Raw genomic sequence first — 20159 nt, 5'->3', positions numbered from 1 at the left:
AGGGGAGGGGGAGAGAGAGCAGGAGAGAGAGGGGGGGAGAGGGAGACACTGACTTTAATTTCTTCCCCAGGAGCCCGGGAGCGGTGAAATTTCCGCTGCTGCGCAAAAGCAGCTATATTGGATACATTTGTATTTGGTTATTTGAAACTGGATAGGGAAGGGGGAAAAACAAGATGAGGGGTGGGGGTGGGGGAGGAGGGAAATGGGGACCAAGACATAAGAAAGGGTATCAATGTATGTGAATTAATGCACCTTCTATCTGGCGAATATAATGTAACCCTTCTATTAATTAGAATAAAAATATATGAAAAAAACAAAGGCTTTTTTGCTTTCATCTCTTTATCTTTTAAATAAAGTTCCATCTGTTAAGCCCAGTTTTCCCTGGCAAAAATTAGGACATGGAAGGCATTTTCCTGCGTATATTCTATGAAACACAGCTTTTGTCCCAGAATGAGAAAGACTGTACTTGAGAGAAACCTTAACATTGCCTCCTTATAATTCTTTCAATAGCCCCTCCACCAAGCCAGGGCAACAGCATCAACAAAGCCCTGCTGTTTGATCCAGACTCCTGTCATTCATTTTATTTCACCAGCCCAAGCACGAATTCGGGGAAAACCTTCTGAAGTCCTGCAGCTTCAAATTCCTTTTGTAAGTCATCCCACACTGAATACTCTTTGACTTCCAATGCCAGAAACCTTGTGTGTTCTGTCTGTACTTTTGTTTCCAATAGTACACTAATCATTTTCTCTTTGCATTTCTTTCCACTTGAGTCCACATCGACTTTGGAGGTTTTCTGCAGCATCAGGTACTCCTTGATGTTGCTTCTGTGTCCTTGCAGTAAAATCAGTATTATTTTACCCATGAACATCCGTCTTCCTGTGAGCCTTAAATCAGAAGCCCATTTCTGCACAGTTCTGATGTATTTAGTCTTTGCTCTCATAGGATCTAGATGCAAAAGAGCCAGCCACAATCCATCATCCATGGTCGGGCTGACTGCAAAAGCATCCTGGCTGCTGCCCTTTCTGGGTTCTGGCTGGTTGAGGATATGCCGGAGATTCTGCTGACACCAGAGGACCCACTCCTGAACCATAGGTTCTGACAGGAGGGTCTCTGCTTGCTCGAGTAGCATGTCCTTCCTAGTCTCCCACTGGGCCCTGGTCAGGAGTTCAGAGTTAACTGAGATCCTGGGCAGGCACAAGTGGTAGGTGACAGGTAACTGGAATACCGACTCTCAGGGTATATCCACATCTCAAGTCCTTCAGCCTTGGTGTGGATTCTGTTTCAAGGCCTCAGGGAAGGAGCCTGGGTCTCGGAGCGCCAGGGCCAGGGGGGAGGGGCGCGGGGCGGGGCCCCCGGCCGGGCCGCGGGGAGAACACCCTAGGCTGATGGCCCGGGGTCTTCACCTGAGCGGCTCAACACCTCCCACTCGTGGGGCCCGCAGAAAATCGCCGCCAAAGCCTCCAGCTCGTCGCTCACCAGCGCCGCCATGTCCGCTTCCGGCGGCCGCTGTCACCAGGCCGGGAGCAGCGCGGCCTCACGGCCACTCATATATCCTAATTTTTGCTGGCTATTTCATTAATGTTTGAACTCAGGACCTCATGCTCTCTTGACCTGCTTGCTTTGCTGACACTCTAATACTTGAGCCATATATCCTAATTTTGCTGGCTATTTCATTAATGTTTGAACTCAGGACCTCATGCTCTCTTGATTTGCTTGCTTGGCTGACACTCTAATACTTGAGCCATATATCCCAGTTTTGGCTGGCCACTTTGGAGACAAACTCACAGAACTTTCTGCCTGACCTTGAATCTCTCATCCTCCATATCCCAGCCTCCTGCTTAGTAGATTATCACATGAACCACAGCATGGGACTTCCTAATTCCACTATTTGATGGGGAATGCAAGTTACTAGTAGAGTGAGAAAAATCGTAGAAAATACTGTGGACGCCACTTAAATTTTATTGAGTCAGTACAGCATTCTGTGATGTTTTCCCAATGTTTTATGCCCAAATCAGAAATTAATTCACTTTTGAAAAATACGTACTAAATTCTTGATATGAGCTGTACATTTCACTAAGTCATGGATATGTAAAGATTAATAGGACAATATTCTATTCCCCAAAATCCTCAGTGCCTTCTATGAGAACAAATATGAAGCTGCATGGCTTAGGAATAATTGGGCTGAGCAGGATTTACAGCAACTATGAGGCTTAGAGTCTGGGTTTAAGTTGCCTGGGTGCAAATCCCTGCTTTGTTACTCACTTCTGTCTAGTACTTGGTAAGTTCTTGAAACTTTTCTTTCCATTATTGTGTGATATATGGCACTTGTAATAGATTTACCTCATTGGCTGTTGTAAGCTATAGCATATTATGTGACTAGTTAAATACTGCCTGATCCATAGATCAGATTATTCTCTCTCGAGGTCATCGAACAAGCAGTTTCATTGACTGGAAGGAGCTCAAACTTGTTTATAAAAGGTCTGCGAGCTGGGTATCATCTTTAATTTTGAAAAGGCATATTTTATCCTTGATGAGTTTATAATAGGTGGAGAAATTCAGGAAACATCCAAGAAAATAGCTGTCAAAGCCATTGAAGAGTCTGACGTGTTACAGGAGGAGAGAGAGAGAGAAAGAGGAGAGAGAGGGAAGACAGTGTAGAGGATGCAATTCCTAGTGTCTCCACTAGGGACAGCAGCTGGTTGAGAAGAGAAGCTCAAATGACAATGGAAGAATCCATGAACAAACCTACAGTTTAACCGACTTAGACTCCGAGTGCTGCAAGTGCTGAATTTTAAATCCTCATTGTTTTGTATCCAGTGCAGAGCCATGCCACAAGTAACTTAAAGAAAGGGATTCTTACTTAACTAGGAAATGTTCACGTTGGCTAATATAGTATATTTGAAATGTCTATGTCTATAGTATACTGTATATGATGACTTAATCTGCCTCTGTGTTGGAGATAACTGCTGTATAATTTGGCAGACTGAATAGTGTGTAAAATTTTAAAACTCCATGAGATTATTTGTAAGGAATAATTGCAATATATATTTTTGGAATTTGATTTTCTGAGGGATGAAAAACCATACATACTGTAATAGCTCCTGCTTATGAATACATTGTAAGTATTCATCTCTTAAAGAAAAATAAATACACGTGGTAAAAGAGCACAATGTCTTAGATGTGGGAGGCCAACATGTTTCTGAGCTTTACATCCTATTCAACCATGGACATAGTTATCAAGGGTGTGGTTTCAGTTAATGTTCCACACATCCACGTGCAAAGTGGAGGTTCGGGGCCAGTCCTGGTGCCAGGAAGAGGTCGTGGGACTGTTCAGAGGGGAAACCCAGTGGGAGGTTAGGTGACTAGGTCGGCGGAGGAGGATGGAGGGGACAGGCAGGAGGGTTGGGGAGGACGGGACAGGGCTCACCTCCCCTCCAGTCTATTCCCCATCCTAGCCCAGGAGGACCCGCGTGGACGGCTCCAGAGGGAGGAAGGGGAGTCCAGGGCGGTGCGGACCCGCGCTGTCAGCCATTGAGTCACTGGACCTGCGGAGCCGTTATTTCTGGGTCCTCAGCGGAAGGGGCGGGGAGATCCGGGAGGAGCAGAGTGGACTTCCGGGGTGGGTCCTCCAGGGTCCAGGCCAATCAATTCTCTACCTAACGACGGGGATTCCCTTCCCCCTGCAGAACAAGGTCCAAACGTGGGTCATCTACCAGTGTACAATGTCTCTGAGCAGTGGAGGAAGAATGAGGACCCTCTGGGTTCTTCTCTGTGTCCATTCAGCTTCATGTGGATTCAGACTTTTCCATGACAGCTAATCCTGAAAGAACCTTCCAGAGCTGAGGGTGGCTCAGGAAACAAGGCCCAACTGACCCTGGGGGAGAAGTCCCACAACAATGAGGCCCTGCAAGCCTTTCTTCCATAGGCCTGGCTTCTCTCAGGTACTTGCTGTAGTGCTGGAATGCTGCCAATGAACAACAATCACCACATGCCTCTTGTGTGTGCACTGGTGCTCTGTGCATCAGGGCTGGTTCTGTGTCCTGCTCCCTCCTTTAGCTCTCTCTTAGACTCCTTGTCTCCCTGTACTTAAGTCTCCATTTCCATAAAAAACTTCTTGGCCTACCCTCAACCTATGCACTCATCCATTGAACCCTTATCCTTCTGGGCTATGTGTTTAAAGAAGTCCTGAGTGATTGTGTTGGAGCAGGTCTTTCCACCCAGAGCCAGCAGCTGGTTGCCTGCCCTCACCCAGTGTTTCCATAGGGTCCCACATCTTATGACAGCACAAGCTGGTCTCAGTGTGTCACCAGTCCCAAGTGGGCTTCTCAGGGACCTCTCCCCAACAGGAACTTACCAAATGCTGACATTCCTACTATCTCCCTGAGTTCACCAGTCAGGAGATGTGTATCACTCTGTGCTGTGTGTTGCTCTAGATGGACTTGGAGGGCTTTTTGGGAAAAAGCATTACAGATATGGCACTTTAGTTCCTGGAACACTGTTGATCATTGGGGTCATCATTCCACCTCAAGTCTGTTTATTTCTGATGTTTTTTTCTGCCTGCTCCTCAGTTTCTCACTTCATCCTTACCTAATCTCCTGGACGATTCTCCCTCTTCTGGACTTCCCTGACCTCCCAGCACGGAGGCACCCTCCTCCTTTCTTGTCTCTGTTGGGTATGGAAGGCTCTCCTGTGCCCCTCATTGCCCATCCCACTTTGCCCCTTGACAAAGACAGGTGTCTTCAGAAAAAGAAATTTATAAACATAATGAAATGACTCTGTTTTTTTCCTGAAATATTCCAATGTGGTATAAGACCCTCCCAAGATCTTCTATTGGCATAAGCCATATATGTATTCTCACAACTGCAGAGCATCCACAAATTTACCTACAGATTCAAGTTCCTCACAAATGTCAACCATCTTACTATTTGCTTTTTCTTTTCTTTTATTATATTTATTTATTTATTTGTATTTTTTATTGTAATTAATAGAAGGGTTACATGGTATTTGCCAGATAAATGGTGCCGTATTTCCCACACATTGATACCCTTTCACATGTCGTGGTCCCCATTTCCCTTCCCCCCTCCCCCTCTCCCACCCCTCATCTTGTTTTCCCCCGTTCCCTATTTTATATTTATTTTTTATTGTAATTAATAAAAGGGTTACATGATGTTTGCCAGATAGAAGTTGGATTAATTCACATATATTGATACTCTTTCACATGTCTTGGTCACCATGACCCTCCCCTCCACCGCCCACCCCCCGTCTTGGTTTTCCCCCCTTCCCTATCCAATTTCAAATAACCCAATACAAATAAATCCAATATATCAGATAACAAAGTGAGATACTATAACAATATGAGATATCCAAGGGACAGCAAAGGAGATGAGAGATAACATAGTACATTAAGGACAACAGTCATTCATTGTATGGCTTTTGTTTCAATATCCTGGAGGTCTTTTCAATTAGCTTCCTACTATATAGCCTTATTTCTTTTCTTAACAGGGCTTTTCCACTCAGGGCTGAATCCCAAGGTAACAGATACAATGAAGCACTACACAATCCACCAAATTTTGTTTGTATTTGCTACCATATATAAGAAGGAGACCAAGATGCTCTTGTCATCTGTATTTTGTGGAATAAGGAAGTGGTTTTTATATAAATTGCTAAGATACAGGGAGGGGTGATGGCATTTTTTTCATTACAGATCCAACTAATTCTGTCCATCCAGTTGTATTGCCATTTCTTCTGGGTGAAGGGATTGCAAAGGTGTCGCTCTTTGAAGGGAACATTACCTTCTCATCATTTTCATTATTCTTCTATACTTACCAAAGTTCTGTGTGTGTGCGTGCTTGCTTGTGAGTGTGTGTGTGTGTCTATGAGTGTACCAGTGAATGGATTCATGTGGATACCTTATATCTGTCTTAGAGTTCCATTTCTGTTTGTCACTTCTACCTAGAGTCACCTTCATCTGCCTTGCGCAAGAAGTGATGCAGACATCACAGATACATGCCCATGTAGTACTTCTTGCTGTGCTGGTTCTGCCACTTGAATAGGACAATGGGTCTTGAATCTTTATGCTCAAGCCTGCTAATCCAACACATTGGCCATGAATCAAATTTCCTACTTCTTGCTGATTAATTGAAGATGAGACTCTCATAGACTTTCATGTCTAGGTTGACTCAGAAACATGTTCTTCAGAGGTCAGTTTCCTGAGCAGTTAGGATTGTGTGAGCCATTGGCCTCTGGCAAAGGACAATGTGTGTGATTCCTGTGGCATGTCCTGTCTCAGGACATGGATGTGAGTAGCTTCTCTATCTCCTTTTTGTCACAACACATACGAACGAAATTTATTCTCTGTCAAGACAGAATATGCAGAGACCACATCTCTACTTGAGGCAGTATAAAGGCTGACAGCAGCTCTCAGTGTTCACAAGCCTAGGAAGGACACAGGGTATTATTCAGTGGATGACATCCTCACCCTCACAAGCAGGTGCTAAGTGGAATCCCTGCAAAGTGGATTGACTGGGGGACTGAAGCAAAGCACTAACACTAGTAGTGTAAAACACATTTGAGATGATTGATTGTGCCAGGCCGGAAGCCATTAAGTATGTCCTCAACACCAGGACATTTGCTGGACAGAGGACCGTGGGAAGGTATGTGGAGGGGACTGTGTCTAGTTTTCCTCCTGACCTGCAAGAGGTCCCAGGGAGCAGCCAGTGGACATTTGGAGGGGTCAGGTGTGAGGCTCAGGCTCTGGGGGGCATGGTTGGTGACATCACCTAAAGAGATGACAGGACAAAAAAAGGGGGGGCCAGGCAACAATGGGGGCACTGCTTAGCAGCTCATATATTGCGCTGCAGCTGAGCCAGCTCATTTGTGTGCAAACTTCGGAAGCACCAGGATGTTTTCTTGCTGCTGTCCCATATTCCACAGACAGAATCAAATTGGAGAGTTTGATCTCATTGGCAGACAATGGGTCATGCCTTGGCCTGGTGGCCTGCTCAGAAACCCACCCTGCATCCCACAGGTGTATGGAGGAATCATGTGCGCAGGAAGGACAGGAGTCCACACACCTACTACTGTGTGGCATGAGTGTCTGCATTCTGGGTGGGATGTGGGTACATGAGTGTGTGTGAGGGAGGGAAAGGGGTTGTGCCCCAAGCTGTTGTATGGCCAGGAGCCTTTTCCCATTGCTTCTCCTTCTTCACCCCAGTATGGGGAGATTTTAGCCCCAAGCCTTGCTGATCCCTGCAAGGCAGGATACCTGCGGGGAGGCAAAGTGGAGCAACTGGTAGAGCACCTGGTGCCTGCCCTGCTCTTCCGGGATGCCTCCTTCATCCCAATAGTCCTGGGAACCTTCCACACCTTCACTACCACACAGCACATACGGACCCTGCTGGTCAGCAGGTAAGCAGCTGGACACAATGGGTAGGATCTGGCCCAATTTGGTGCCCCGACATGAATCTGCTTGAATCCTGGGAAGTAGCATGCTAGGGACAACACCCACACTGCCTGAGGCTGGAGCAGAGGCACGGGCTGTGAAAATGCCTGTCCTGGTCCATGCCTTCAACAGCTGGGTGTGCAGAATTGTGAGTGGGGCCTGGAGAAGCTCCCCTCTCATCAACACCCCCTTCTCTCCATTGTGGCCTCACTGTCTGAGACCTTAAGCAAAACCTTTTCCAAATTCTCAAGGTGATTGACATTCTTTCTAGGGTCCTGAACTTATCTGAATCGCACTAGGAAGCACTAGAGGGACACAGAGAACCCATGCCCATTCAGATATGTAGGAGGCAGGTAAAGGCCTTTTCACCTTCTGTCCAGAGGTATATCAGGCTCCACTCGTGTAAAGAACAGGGTGATTCTTGTCATCCCAAGCTCCATCCTGTGCTCAGAAGCCACCAAGAACTGCACACATCACACTCAGGGACAGTGCATGTGACTTCCTCATGTTATTCCCCAGGTACCGCTCATTTCAAGAACTTGAGGGGGAGAAGGCAGGAGCAAAAGGACAACTACAACAGCGAGTGTGGTGGGGGAAGAGGAGGGACTCTGTTTTCACAGCGGGGGCATTATAAAGTACTGCAAAACAATTGGCAATTTTCAGTTATCAAAATTGTGGATTTTGCATTTGTATCCTTTTCTCAATCAAGAAAAAAATTCTTTTTGACTGTTATATAACATACATATAAAACAAGATAGAAAAATACATTATAAACTTGTAACAATGGCTGTAAATACATTACATGTTTTCATAGGCAATAGGTTGGTTATGGTACATACATAGCATGAAACTATTAAGATAATAAAAAATAGACAAAAAATACATGTCAGCTGTACGGTAACATACAAGCGACACTCCCATCTACCCACACTAAAAAAATTACATAATACTGTCAGAAACAGTCTTAAAAACTGCATACTTTAATAAGAAAAAAATTCAATAAAGAATGATAATACTGAGAACCAAGGCATTCAGAGATTTCAAAAGTCATGCTTTTTTTCAGTTGATCCAAAATTTTGTCTACTAAGTTTTCAAAAGTTTGTTCAGAGCCAACATCACTCATAAATGTCACACATTTATTGTTTCATACATTTACTTTCTTCCCCATAAAAGACCTTTGATAAACATCTAAAATGTCCAGGTACAAAACAGTTGAGATGAAACTGAATCAAATACTGGTTTATTTTGTTACTATCACCTCAAGTGTTTGAGTGTCGCAAATTTATTTAACCAACGAAACAAAATAAAAACCAAAATGGCACAGCATATGTTGTAAATAAATCAAAACCAAAGCTAGCTGAGTTCGAAGCAATGTCTATCGCATAGTAAATAAACTGAAAACGGTTCCAAGTGAGACAAGATGATAGAGGTCACCTTGAAGGTGCCCACTAGGCTTCCTGCTGACCTTGACTGTGGAGCTGAGAAGGTATAGAAGAGGGCCGAGCTGATGAGCTAAGGGTCCACCGTCACTTGAGATTTGCCACATCTGGTACTGAGCGGTTCATGGTTATTTACTCAAGTGTTTAGATGAAGGCTTTGCACACAAATCACTTCAAGTACAAAATGGTTTGAACTTCACAAGAAACTGGAAGCTCAAACTGAAATTCAGTTCCATATTTCTATGCACAATGATGCTAGTTTTTCACATTCTTTGAAAGTTTAAAAAACAAGGAAGGGCAAAAATGTGTGTGTAGGGGTGACTACTAAAGCCAGCAAAGTGATGGACAAGTTATCTGGTAGGAGATAAAGACTGATTAAATGTGGATCACTTAGAAACATTTTCAGAATGAAAATCGCAAAGGATCATTTCTGTGACGAAGTCTGCTAGGTAGACTATTATCTCCAATTAATAAGAGGAAAAAAGAAGAATCCCAGATATCCCCTCTTCTCTGAAGAAAATAAAGCTCTAATTTTGCCTGTAAAATGATGTGCAGATCTCACATAATTTTTCTCTTAGAATCCTCTGGGCTAATAGTACAGACTATAATAACACAAAGTACTCAATTATGATTTTTAAAAGAATGACATTTTAAAACTTACTAGTCAAACCTAAGGAAAGGTATGAATTTTTTTCACAGTATCAGATTTGGCAAATTTGCATCCAGGTAACATGGCACAAACTGTAGAATTCAAAGCATCAACTCTCACCTTCCCTCCTATCTTCGTTCACATACTGGGCGACTGAGTAGCATGCATTCACTTTTACTCTGAGGGAGGAGCTGATCTTACAAGACACTTGACTAAATGACCAGGAAGGAAAATAAGGCACTTTCTTTTCTTTAGACTTATTCCAATACTTAAAAAATAAAAAAGAAAGACAAAAAGGCTCTTTTGGTCTTTTGTTTCTTGACAACCACCAGAAAAAATTAGTTCATGAAATAAAGGGTTTCTTTGTTCTTTTTTCTTTTTTTAATAACACTTGAAAGTATAAAATGCTACATTTCCAAAAATATATATATATATATTTTTCTGCACCAGCACCCTTGTATAGTAAAAGTCTCTACTTTTGTTCATTTGTTTCAATGCACTACACTTTACCTACAATTTCATTACATGTATACAGCAAATAGGCAAGCATGGCTTTTACATCCTTAATGATTTTTTTTCTATACAGGGAAGTTTAAAAAAAATATTTGAACAGTTTGCCCAGTAATGTGACACATAATGCATGTACCTTCTTCTCAAATATTTTTTAAGGAGGTGTAAAATAATGGTTCAATAATTTTAACTCAATCATCTTTTTAAAAATAGTGTTGCAGTTCTGTTGTTTGTATTACTTTTCAAAACTCGATAAGTTTTTGTCCCATGGCACAATTTCTTCTAATACTTCAAATTTAGGCAGGCAATATAAAAAAAGGCTGCAACTCTGCCCCCTTGCAGGGCATGGTAGTGATTCAACAGCACCTCAAGTTTTGACTACTGTGTGAAACCACTTCACCAATGACAACCCTGAGCAAAGGTTCATGCATGATGCACCACCACACAGAACATTCAGAGAGAGCATTGACTTGGACACAAGAAGACAAAGCGGGGAGGGCTCCGCGGGCTTGGTGCCAAGCATCTTCTCTGGAGGGCTTGGGGTGGGGCGGGGCGGGGTGGGGCGTCTGCCGCGGCCTGGGCACCCGGGGACCAGAGATGGGCACCCAGGGACCGGGGTCGTCCCCCGTCCTCCACAGCCCCGCCTTCCCCCCCCACAACGCTCCCGATGAAAACCCAGCTGCGCGTCCCCCCGTGAAGGGCGGCGCCCATGTTGGCTCCGGGGAGCATGGGGGTCGGGGACAGCCGAGCGGGCATGGAGCCAGGCATGGAGCCCGGCCCGGGCGCGGTGCCTGCAGCTGACATCCCTGGAGCCATGCCCTGCAAGAGCACCAAGTGGCTGCAGGAGGAGCTGGAGGCATGCAGCGGGGCCTCGCTATTGCCCTTTGGTTAATCTCTTATTGTTACATTATCCCACTTTAGTACCTGGTGAATTATAAAGATGTTTACTCGTTTCTTTGAAATAGGAGGGGAAAAATGAGGTGAGGAGGTGTGGGAGGGAAATGGGGACAAAAACATAAGAAAGGATATCAGTGTGTGAGAAGTAAAGCACCTTCCATCTGGCGAATATCACTGTAACCCCTCTATACAATGAAATAAAAATAAATATAAAATAAAAAATACGTTTTCCTAAAGAACAAAGCATAACAATCTACATCATATAAGGTATGGTGGGACAACACTGAAGTAAGTCAGTCTGTATCAATCGAACACCAAGTCTCCATCATTTGTAATAATCAGTAGAAACCTTGGGCTCTCCTAGCAGAGATTTACCATAGAATAAAATCTAGAGACATTAGACCAAATAGTATGACACTAAAGGTAAGGACCTCCAGGATAAGCCATAAAATGAGTGACTGTTATCCTTAATGTACTATGTTATCTCTCATCTCTTTTGCCATCCCTTGGTTATCTCATATTGTTACAATATTTCACCTTGTTATGTGATATATTTTATATGTGCTTAATTGGTTATTTGAAATTGGATAGGGAAGGAGGGAAGTCAAGATAAGCGGGGGGAGAGTGGGAGGGAAATGGGGACCATGTCATAAGGAAGGGTATCCATGTTTGTGAAGTTATGTACCTTCTATCTGGTGAATATAATGTAACCCTTCTATTAATCACAATAAAAAATAAAAAAATAGCCTGTATCTGTCGATTAAGTCCATTTGGTTCATAGTGCCATTCAATTCTGATGTTTCTTGGTTCATGTTTTGAGTCCAGGAGTGGTCTGGGTATCATGCCTGTTGGAGACTGAGGCATCACCACACCCAACTAACACTAGGTTGGACTCCATCTGCACTAGCAAATGCAGTGCTGTTTGCTTCATTAGTTTAGATGCACCAACATGAGAGCTACATGTGTAAAAATTGTTAACACTTCTTAAGAGATCATTTTCTTTATTAATCTGAAATGATGTTCCCATGTTTCTTTCAGTTTGTCTCTTGTAATTTTCATATCCCTTGCTGTGTACGTTCAGTGCTTGAAATATAGAGTATCTAGTCTTTGTTTTTTCTGATCTTGTCTGATTGGGATCCTGAAGGCCTCCTGTAGGCATCTCAATGGAAAACTCACTTCACCTGGAGAGTCAGATACCTGTCCCCAAACAATTGAGAACACCCACTGAAAAGGAAAAACGGTTTATATTGCCTCATGGTTCAGGTCAATGTACCTGTTGGCTATATTGCTTTGTGCACAGTATATCAAGATAACACCATGTAGTTGAAGAGGAGGCCTATGGTATATTTTATATACTTTACTTGTTTAATTGAAATAGAGAAGGAATGGGGAAACACAAATGATTGAGTAGAGGTTGCGGGAAGAAAAATGGGAAAACAACATAGGAAGGGGAATCAGTGTTCAAGAAGTTATGTACCAATGTGTGAAGAATGTAACTGTAATCCCCCATCCATCTCCCTGACATTAGAATACAATTAAAAGGGGAGGCCTAAGTACCTCACAGGGTCTGGAAGAGATACGGAGAGAGGGAGACAGAGAGAGAGAGAGAGAGAGAGAGAGAGAGAGAGAGAGAGAGAGAGAGAGAGAGAGAGAGAGAGAGAGAGAGAGGGAGAGAGAGAGAGCGAGAGCGAGACAGACAGACAGAGACAGAGAGAGAGAGACAGAGAGAGAGAGACAGACAGACAGACAAAGAGAGAGAGACAGAGAGAGAGACAGAGAGAGAGGCAGAGAGAGAGAGAGAGAGAGAGACAGAGAAAGACAGAAACAGAGACACAAGACCCCCTCATCCCAATATCCCATTTAAGGACACACTCACAGTGACCTAATTTCTTCCCTCACTCCTCAATTACCCCAGCACTGAGGACCAGTGGAAGAACATAGACCTGAGTTCAAACATCCAAGAAAGCACTGGAAAAACTTGATGCCATGTGTTCATGGGCTATATCAGGTCCGTCATGGACGTAGAGAGGAAAAGTATTCCAGACCTGACCAGGCTCATGACAAGCAGCAGAGAGGAGAATCCTAGGGAATGGAATGGCATCATCACTGCTTGTATTTTCCTCGGCAGGCCACGCGAAGGTCTATGACATAGAGTCCACGAAAGGACCTTCAGATATTGGCCTGTCAGGAAGGTCACGACAACAACAGTGGGTCCAGCAGTTGAAAGGAAAAGGAGATGTGATACACAACAGTGAAAATTCATGATAGAAACCAGGCGCCAATGAGGAACCACTGTACTAATAGCTTCTCAGGGGCTAAGATGTGGAGACTGAGGTTCCAAGCCGTCTCCAGAAGAAAAGTTCCTGACACTCAAAGGTCAAAAGTAGAAGAGTGGCTGAAGTGATAGAGTACCAGCCTGGAGCCAAGAAGCTCAAGGACAGTACCCAGAACCAGAATGTAAGCCTCACAACTGGCACCAGGAAAGAACACAAACATTAACAATTTTATATCTGTCTTCCAAGCTCCATTGGAGGCATAAATAGGAGCATCCCAGTCCAGAGGTCAGTGTGGATGAGGGGACATGAAGGGACAGGTGTCAAGGAATATCATAGGGCCTACAAATGACATCACCTTTCCAAGCTGAAATACAGTGTCCCCTAACCCACTGCTGATAGCCACACACTTGGACGAAATCAAATTTTCCTAACTCCATCAGACAGACAGGATTCAGCCAGGCCTCCATCTCAGGGCCCTGTGAGGACGGTCTTGTGGTTGTAGACTGAGAGACTCTGTCAGTGGCCAGAACATACTGGGCTGAGCCTCAGTGCTTTTCTGTTTGCAGCTTGGGACGTGGTGGAGTTTAGCCCTGAGGCCTGTCCACCGGGCATCCCATAGAATCTTACATGACTCCTCTCCTTACCATTGCCCTGTTCTATCTCTTTGAAGTCACCAGCTTAGGACATTGGAAATTGTGGTTAAAGGGATACAGGACTGGGCACCAGGAGGCACAGAGCCCATCTGTATCTCCTCTAAGGTGGTGTGGCTGCTGCACCCAGGGCTACCTGGGGAGAGTAGTATTGAACAGTGGCTGAAACTCTGAATGGATGAGGTCATGCTCAGGACTAGCAAGTGGTGAGAAAAGGGGTCATCTGGGGAGGGTGTGTCAGAAGGAAGGGCTCAACTGAAGGGCCCTGCACAGATGACCTCACTTCCTTCACAGTGGAACTTAGAACCTTGGTATCCCGGCAGCCACAGTCAACACAAGCCCCCAACTGCTCACTTGTGTGGCTAACAGACGATCAGGAGATGTTTGCCAGATTTTTCTCAAATGGGAGAGGCTCGGGCCTCATGGAAGAGCACAGAGGGTGCCTGGCCCACGTCTGTCCAAACAAGGCCAGGCCTGGCCGTGGACACTTCTGGAGATGCTGTTACTGGACCCAACAGGTGACATGGGGAGGTTCAGGGCAGTGAGAGTCTGGGTAGCTGAACATATGTAAATTTCCTGGTCATTAACGGCTCTCCTCTCCCTATGTGTGTGTGTGTGTGTCTGTGCTTGTGTGTATGTGTGGTTAATAATTCTTTAAGTAATTCACCTGACCCTATGTTCGCATATTCCACGTGCCTTTTTCTTTTAGCATAGAGCTGTTAAGTATGCTTTGTCAATAGTCATGTGCATGCGTACTAAATGAATGACAAACAAAAATTAGAGATGTGTACTCATATTCGTTGACTCTCTGGCTAATCCACACTCGTGTAAACATGTGATGACACACTACTCAGGATGAAACATAAGGAGTATGCTTGCTCTCAAAAGGGAAGGCCAGGGGAAAGTCATCCTAAGGGAACACAAACATTGCCAGGGGCTAAGTTCTTTTTGCTAGAGTCCCTCAGCTTTCCTGTCTCAGGTTAGTACTATACCGCATGAGACACACGTTCCTATGGTACCACGTGGATACTTGGACCTTTAACTCTCACAGAATTTCCTCCATAGGCTGCCTTTGAATCTCCTTGACATCTCAGACTCCAGAGTAGCTAGAGTGCAGGCATAAGCCGCTATCACTGAGCCTGTTACTTTCTTTTTTTTAATTAATTTATTTATTATACATTCATTCATTTACTTACTTATCCTGACACCCAAATTACGTATTTTTATATTTTTATTGCAATTAATAAAAGGGTTACATGATATTTGCCAGATAGAAGGTGCATTAATTCACATACATTGATACCCTTTCACATGTCTAGGTACATACTACCCTCCCCCCCATCTTGGTTTTCTCCCTTTCCCTATCAAATTTCAAATAACCAAATGCAAATAAATTCAATATATCAGAAAACAAAGTGAGATACTGTAACAATATGAGATACCCAAGGGACAGCAAAGGAGATGAGAGATAACAGAGTACATTAAGGACAACAATCATTCATTATATGAGCGTGTTTCTTTCATCTTAGAAAAGGAATGAATCAAAGCAAGGCAGGACAGATGATTTTTGGATTGTTAGTTTGCTTGTTTTTGTTATGCATTGAACTCGAGACCTTATTCTTAAGATAGACAACCCCATGAACCTGTAAACCTTAATCACTGTTCTTTCTTCAATAAGTGGACTCGTCGTTGGTACATGATTGAGTATGGAGGACACTCAATGGGATAGGAGTACCTTGCTCCAATCCTCCTTATGAATGGTGGTCATCCCATAGGCATGAGGTTCAAGAGACCCGTGGTCACCCACCCACACAGGACTGCAGCCTCTCAGAAAATGTCACTGGAATTGCAGAGAACATACACTGGACTTACAACACATGGTATTCCATTTAAATGCACAGGGCCGGGAATGTGGCCTAGGGGTAGAATGCTTGCCAGGCATGCACAAATCCCTAGGTTCAACTCCACAGTACAACAGAAACAGGAAAACCTGCAAAGAGGTGCTGAGAAACAAGAGGTAGAGCCTTGGCCAGAATCTCTAGGAAACACTAAACCCCAAATAACTGCTCCAAAAAAGCAGGCAGTGACCCTGTGGCTCAAATGCTAGAGCTCTAGCCATAGGAAAAAGTAAAGTTTAAGGACAGCTCCCAAGCATGTATTTAAAGATATCCAGACTGGTAAAAGAAAAGCAAAATTAGATTTGGCAATTCAGTCTAGGCTTCTGACAATTACTTACATATAGCCATAGAAGAGAGAGATGCACAAATATATAAGTATATATAAGTGTGTGTGTGTGTGTGTGTGTGTGAGTGTTCTCAAGAAACTCAAGGGTATGATGTAACATAGTGGAGATAGAAAGCAGCTGCTCTATGTAGTCAAGAATTCCAGCATCCCTAGATCTAATGACTCTCCTCAGTGTGTAGGTCTTCCACTGTTAAAGAAGCTTCATTCTTGGACAGATGTTCCATGTCTGATGATGTCCTGTAATGCTGACTTCTATGCAGTCCAATAATTGCTAGAAAAGTGATTTCACTGCAGAAAATGGACAAACATATTTCTGAATTCAAATAATGCCAATGGGGCTAATAGGCCTCAAAGGAGTATGTCACCAGATGACCATGAAACTCACATTCAAGAAGCTGCACACAGAACATTCTCCAACAATGATCCACTGTTAGGATACACAAATAGCCTAAAAGAATACCAAACATGCACATCATTCCTCATATCTGGCTGAATGTGGGGTTTCTATGAGGTTACACCATAAAATAGACTTCTGATTCAAACCAGTAGAAAGAGATAATGAAGGACACTGCATATTAATGAAGGGAATGATCTAAGGGGAAAACACTCAAGAAGAGGTAAATATTGATGCAGAAACCAATGAATCAACTATTATACTTTAAAACGGTGTCCTGAGGCTACCCAAAGACGATGGATCCGTTCAACAACAGATGTTAACAATCTACTCTCAGCAAAGTAAATGTTAACCCAACTAAATCATCTGTGAAGACCAGGCTGAAACATCTGACAAAACAATTACCCCATATACTAATCTGTTTGCCATATATATATAAATATAAATATAAATAGACAGGTATATATAGGTACTCAGAAACATATCTCTATGAACGACACTGTATAGAAAAACATTTTTTTCTTGTGGGGTTTTGCTGATTCTGTTTTCTTATTTCTTTCTGTACACTTGTTTTGATGTCTATCTTGGGTAGGAACATAGAACTCAGGACAAAAGTGTGAAAATGTTCATCACTGATGTTCAATAGACATTGTACTGAAAGAAATCTAGACAAGTCACATGTAGAAGCAGAAGAAGGAAACTGATAGTTTGCGGAAGGAATGACACTGGACCAAAGGAAAAGAACTCAATACATATCCTATGTAACTGTAACCATTCTACGCATCTGTGAAAATAATGTAACTTCTTTACATAGGGATAAAAATCACAGTGAGAGCCTGGTTGGTGCTGGTGGGAGGCTGAGATCAGAGGATCACGGTGCCTGTGCAGAAAAGTCCCCATGAAATGTTCCTCACACATAGCCACTGGGGCTTAAAGCTGTAGTACTCTAGCTTTAGGCAAAAAGAGCTCTAGAACAAGATCCAGGTCCTGAGTACAAATTCCTAAAGACAGGAAGGGCAAGGTTGGAGACCTTGACAATACCCAGGTGCTCATGGGATCCAAGCTATGTGACCGCAGCTGGGAGAGCCTGCGGGCTGCATGGGGTCCTCTGCAAGCTGGAGGAAGGAGGGGTCCAGTCCTCCACCTCACTCCTGAGGGCAGATGTCCATTCAGCCTCTCAGGCCCCTGCCAAACTCTCTAGGAATAAGTGGGAGAATGTGGGGGGAGCGATGAAGACACCAGGAAGACAGCAGAAGCACACGTGTGTCCAGGAGCAGGTTAGAAAAGAGGTCCCTGTGGCTGGAGAGACATGACACAACACACTTCCCAGACCAAGAAATGGCCGCACAGGTCCATACTGAAATACAGTGTTCCCCAAACCCACTGCTGACTGCCACAAAATGAGGAAGTCACACTTCCCTTGAGACCACACTCAGCCAAGCTCTACCCAGGTGTCAATCCTCTGGTCCCAGTAAGGAAGGGGTTGTGCCCTGTGTAGACAACAACTGTGTATCAGGGACAGAGCACCTTGGCCTGAACCTCCGTGATTTTCTACTTGCAGCATGGCAACTGGTGAGACTTGACCCTGAAGCCTGACCACTGGGGAATCCATAGCATCTCTCAGGAATCTTCATCTTAAGGTTTCCCTTTCGTGTCTTAGAAGACAAGTGAGGAGCAGAGTGGGACTTGAGAGAAAAGGGGTTTAAGTTTGGGTCCCGTGAGGCTAAGAACCCAATTGTGTCTCCTCCATGGTGGTGTCTACTCCACATAGGTCTACCCCGGGACCATAGAATTGAGGTGCTGGGGTAACACTGGACAGCTATGTCCTGCTCGGAGCCAGCAAGAGGATAGAGAAGGGGACCTTTGGAGAGGGTGTGTCAGAAGGAAGGGGTCAATTGAAGGGACCTCCACAAATGACCTCATTGCCTTCACAATGGAACTTAGAACCTTGGTATCCCAGCACCCACAGTCAACACAAACCCCCCACAACTCACTTGTGTGGCTAGCAGACGTTCAGGAGATGTTTGCCAGTTTTTCCTCAAATGGGAGAGTCTCAGGCCCCATGGAAGAGCGCAGAGGGTGCCTGGCACACGTGTGTGCAAACAAGGCCAATCCTGGCAGTGAAAACTTCTGGGTCATTGGACCCCACAGGTGACATGGAGGCCCAGGCCAGTAAGTGGCTGGAAAGCCCACCACATCTAAGTCTCCAGTCATTACCAGCTCATTTGTATGTGTGTGTGTGTGTCTGTGTGTGTCTGTGTGTGTGTGTGTGTGTGTGTATGTGAGAGATGGGGGGGCAAGGCAGACAGAAAGACAGACACAGACACAGAGAGAGGCATACAGACAGACAGAAAGACATGGAGCCAGAAGGACTGACAGAGAGTTACAAGAGAGTAAGACAGAGAGACCGAGAGAGTCAGGGAGAGAGATACAGAGACAAAGACAGCAAGACATACATAGAGAGAATAGGAAGTCATTTTAATGTAATTCCCTGGACTGTATGTCACAGTCCTCTTTGGTTCCCTAGTTTCAGCTTAAAATATTCCCCTGGTCCCACTCCAGGATGAAGCTCCAAGCCAGGACGAGGGCTGCTGGGCAGGCACCCTGGAGCAGCTGGTGGAACACTTGGTGCCTGCCCAGCTCACCGTGGAACACTTCTTCATCCCCACCTTCCTCTCCACTTACCGAAAATTCACCAGCACCGAACACGTCCTGGACCTGCTCTTCCAAACGTGAGTAGCAACTGCAAGGGCAGGGGACTCTTTTTCTCCACGGGACCCTGGGAATGACCTGCACAACTCTCAGGGCTACTCTGATCCTGTGGAGTGGGGGTGGGCAGAGAAGCACCTTAGGTTATGCCAGGGCCATGGGAAATGCCTTGTGTGCTCCCCAGTAGTATAGGCTCAGTCCTGTGACCTTCTTCCTCAGGACACAGCTTTCTGCCTCCAAGCTCTGAGCCCTCAGACAAAGCAGACTTTCCCTGTTTGGAGAATGGTTCCTCAACTACACATAGCGCAGGGATAGCTGAAGGCAGAGTGGGAGACCCTCGGCCCACAGGATTCTCAAGGGAGAAAAGGCTTGTCCCTTTCCATTGCACATAGGTTGAAGCCCCTCCGGGTCTGGACATGTTTGTAGGGAGAAAGCACAAATAAGCCGCACTGTTGCAAGCCGGATAAAACACAGGAAGAGACAGCCAGTAACTGTGCAATTCCTCCACAGGTTCAGTAGAGGTGAGGCCTTCAAGGACTCCTCTACACAGGATGAAATCCTGCCTTTCTCCAGCCAGGATGGCATGCCACAGGACAAACTCAGAAAGTGAGTGGACTTTGCTCTCAAAGGAGGGCATCTGTGTGCACAGTGGAGCCAGGTTTGAGTGTAGCGTGGTGGGCGAGCTCAGGATCCCAGAGATCTTGACGTTCTCCCCACAGGGTTGAAGTGTGGCACATGTATGCAGGAGGAGGCTGACCCATGACCGGCAGTGCTGTTGGGAGAGCTGAGCCCTGTGCCAACCCATCCTCTCCACAGCCCCTGATGCCCAGCCTTGCCTGTCCTCACCATGGCCTCGCAAACAGGATTAGAGCATTGATGTCATGTTTTAGGACTTCTGCTGACCCTAGGAAGGCTGGCAGAGTAGAAGGCCTGGCTGGGTCACCAAGAGA

General features: G+C 44.8%; 1 pseudogene; it reads right to left on the bottom strand.

Annotated features, from left to right (window-relative positions):
* Positions 1–578: 578 nt before the first annotated feature.
* On the bottom strand, positions 579–1488 carry LOC150039291 (RWD domain-containing protein 3-like; annotated as a pseudogene).
* Positions 1489–20159: the final 18671 nt, after the last annotated feature.

This window comes from Megascapheus bottae, unplaced genomic scaffold (assembly GCF_031878675.1).
Source record: "Megascapheus bottae isolate mThoBot1 unplaced genomic scaffold, mThoBot2.hap1 HAP1_SCAFFOLD_40, whole genome shotgun sequence".
Lineage (NCBI taxonomy): Eukaryota > Metazoa > Chordata > Mammalia > Rodentia > Geomyidae > Megascapheus > Megascapheus bottae.
Note: the sequence above shows the minus strand (reverse complement) of the source record. Positions and strands in the feature narration are given on the sequence as shown.